The sequence below is a fragment of the Bison bison genome, unplaced genomic scaffold (genome assembly GCF_000754665.1).
Source record: "Bison bison bison isolate TAMUID 2011002044 unplaced genomic scaffold, Bison_UMD1.0 scf7180017864378, whole genome shotgun sequence".
Lineage (NCBI taxonomy): Eukaryota > Metazoa > Chordata > Mammalia > Artiodactyla > Bovidae > Bison > Bison bison.
Genome location: NW_011494950.1, coordinates 1061920 through 1065490, shown reverse-complemented (window position 1 = coordinate 1065490; position 3571 = coordinate 1061920). Strand labels below are relative to the sequence as shown.

General features: G+C 44.1%; 1 long non-coding RNA gene across 1 annotated transcript in view; it reads left to right on the top strand.

Annotated features, from left to right (window-relative positions):
* Positions 1–167: 167 nt before the first annotated feature.
* Positions 168–3571, top strand: part of LOC105001041 — a 14489-nt gene continuing 11085 nt past the window's right edge. The window contains exon 1 of the long non-coding RNA XR_826813.1: positions 168–225. This is a non-coding gene — a long non-coding RNA (uncharacterized LOC105001041). The remainder of the gene's footprint in view (positions 226–3571) is intronic.

The window sequence follows — 3571 nt, the reverse complement described above, 5'->3', positions numbered from 1 at the left end:
ACGCAAACCGGAGAGCTCCCCCGCCCCAACTCCAACGGTCTGTTGGCGCGGCGCTCGGACCGCGGCTCCTCCCGCGCGGCTGGAGGCTGGTAGCGCGTCCACAACCCAGCTCGCGCTCCAGCGCCCGCGCGCCCGCCCCACCCGCCCTGCGCGCGCGCGCGCCTTACGGGACAGGAGGGACGGTTGGTGTTTGCGCCAACGGTCCGGGGACACAAGCAACGCCGGGTGAGGGGAAAGCCTGCGTGGGGCCGGAGAGGAGGGGGACGGTGGGTGTGCGGGTGCGAGACTGGATGAAGACGGACTTCAGATCTCTCCATTATGGAGGAGGAGTGAGGGGAAAGGGAGGAAACTAATAAACTCTCCGAGAGTGCTTTCTCCCCAAAATACATAGCTTAAAATAGGGCGGGGGAAGAAATCAGTGTATCCCCTTATAATTCTGACTATGAGTAGGACTCTAAAAACGTAACCTGTGAAGGTTCTAGCTCTGTAAAAGCGTCAATCAGAAGAGTAGCCAGTAGAGTCCGTCACCTCTGGTTACACGACATTTTTCAATTAGCCGTAAAAGTACATGCATGTTGTCCCGTTACTGAATGATTTCTTAAGAGTCTGTCCCTTTAAAATGTTTTTCGCCATCCATACCCCAGTTAATGACGATGGAGAGTAAAGTCTGCAGCTGAAAGCATAAAAATCATATCCCTTCCCCTCCAACCACTTAACTCATTTCCCCCTTCTCTTTCTCGGCAGGGTAGCTCTTACATAGGGTATTAAGTTATTTCCCCACGAATTTAAGGGATGTAAAGTTAACTATCAAACCAAAATGAGAACAAATCTGTATAAAACACAACAGATGAAGTCAGGCATATGAACATGATACCCCCTCAAAGAAAAGAGGGCTCATAAAGGCTCTAAATCTGAAAATTCTTTTATTAGATATCCTACCAGCACTTCAAATACAACATAATCCAAAACAGAATTGAGAATCTTTCCCTATTCCCATCCTCCCCAAATGACCTCTTCTTTTTGTTTGCACCTTGTTCCCAATATTGCTATCTTCCTTGTGGAGCAAAGTCAAAGTCACCCTTAACTCTCCCTTTATCATGTACTGAAATCTGCTATCAAAGACAGTTTTTTTCCTCTGTAGTGTTGATTCCATCTGTCCTCCTTTTGAAGATTACAAGAACCTAACTGATAATTCAACCTCTAGTCTACTCCACCTCCCTTCATGTCACATGTTTATTTGTACCCAGCAAGTACCATGCACTAGGCAAAGCAGTGGAGACCCAGAGACAAAGCTTTTAAAGGCAGTAAGCATCATCTTGAGCTAATCATATTTCTCCCTTGCCCCAAATCCCTGAAAGGATCTTCTTTACACACAGAATTAAGCTCTAAATTTTCTAGCTCAAATACAAGTCCTCTGTGATTTTAACATCTCTTTACCTTTCTTGCATCATCTCCCACAATTCCACCAAAATATCTCTAGTCCTCCATGCTGTGGGTAAGGCCCAGCACTGTCCTGCCTCCAGGCCTTTGCTGAGGGAGCTTCACCTTAGAGCTCTTTTCCCCTATCTTCTCCTGGCAATCTGATCATAAAATTTCAGTTCCCATTTCCCAAAAGCCTTCTCAGATCTTCTTAGATGGAATTTTTTCTCCTCCTTATGTTCCCATAGCATATCTTTTGTACTGCTTGTCTACTTAATTCCAGCTTTTACATATAAGTATGTGTGTGTGTTCCCCACTGTATTGTAACCTTCAAGTATTCAAGAATCTTGCTTTTTCATCTCTGTGTCCTCTTTAGAGAATAGCTCACTGCCTTGCACATAGTAAACTTTGTACATCGTTGTCATTCAGTAAATGTTTGCTGAATTGATTTGCAGATTTGAGATTAGGATCTTTCCCAAATCATGGAACTAGGATTTGTTGTTGTTGTTTAGTCCATAAGTCATGTCTGACTCTTTGTTGCCCCATGGACTATAGCCCAGGCTCTTCTGCGCCCGTGGGATTTCCCAGGCAAAAATACTGGAGGGTGTTGCTATCTCCTTCTCCAGGGGATCTTCCCAACCCAGGGATTGAACACCAGTTACCTGCTTGGCAGGCAGATTCTTTACCACTGAGTCACCTGGGAACTAGGACAATAGAGCCACAAAAGAAAGACCTTCCTGCTGCTGCTGCTGCTAAGTCGCTTCAGTCGTGTCCGACTCTGTGGGATTTTCTCTGGTCCTCTGTCCACGGGATTTTCCAGGCAAGAGTACTGGAGTGGGTTGCCATTGCCTTCTCCTAAAGACCTTCCTACTACTTGCTAATTGTGTGACTTGAAAATGTTATTTGGCCCCTGTTAAGTCTCAAGTTCCTCATCTGCAAAATGTGATAATTATTTTCTACTGTACCGATTTATGATGAGAATGAAGAGAAATCATATAAGGCCTCTAAGATAATAATTTTTTTCTTTTGAGATAAAGTAATGGCACTTAGCTGTCTAACTTAAAAGAGTGTTTGAATAATACATCTCTATAAAGCACTTGTCAAGAGAAGACTATCCTTGGGCCCAGAGCCTACACATAATAGATGTCTGACACATAGCAGATGGTCAATAAATATTATGTGAGTGAATACATTCTAAAATTCCAACCTCATTATCTAAATAGAAATATCCTAAATCAAAAGGAATCCATGTGGCTTCTCTGGTTTGATGATTATATCATTAGAATACTCATATATTCCAATTCTGTGCTCACCATGCAACCTTTTGATTTAAGACTTAAGCTTAAGTTTGAGAAAAACTACCCCTGACAGGGACCTGCCCTACTCTAGACAGTTACATATCTACAGTTGGAAATGAACTGAATTCTGATTTATCCTCCAGATTTGAGCTAGGGTAATGTAAATTAGTACCTCATAATTGTTCTGAATTGAGAACATTTCTGGAGAAGTAGAATAGAAACTGGATGGGTGAAAGGACAGTGGACTTCTAGTGCAAGCTAGACACTCTTGTCCTGCCATTAACTTGCAGTGTGATTTTAGCCAAGTTACTCCTCTCCCAAAAGTGTGATTACTTATAAAATTAGGAGTTCTAATATTCTTTCCACCTCTGTATCATCAGATCAGATCAGATCAGTCGCTCAGTCCTGTCCGACTCTTTGTGACCCCATGAATCGTAGCACGCCAGGCCTCCCTGTCCATCACCAACTCCCAGAGTTCACTCAGACTCATGTCCATCGAGTCAGTGATGCCATCCAGCCATCTCATCCTCTGTCGTCCCCTTCTCCTCCTGCCCCCAATCCCTCCCAGCATCAGAGTCTTTTCCAATGAGTCAACTCTTCGCATGAGGTGGCCAAAGTACTGGAGTTTCAGCTATAGCATCATTCCTTCCAAACAAATCCCAGGGCTGATCTTCAGAATGGACTGGTTGGATGTCCTTGCAGTCCAAGGGACTCTCAAGAGTCTTCTCCAACACCACAGTTCAAAAGCATCAATTCTTTGGTGCTCAGCCTTCTTCACAGTCCAACTCTCACATCCATACATGACCACAGGAAAAACCATAGCCTTGACTAGACGAACCTTTGTTGGCAAAGTA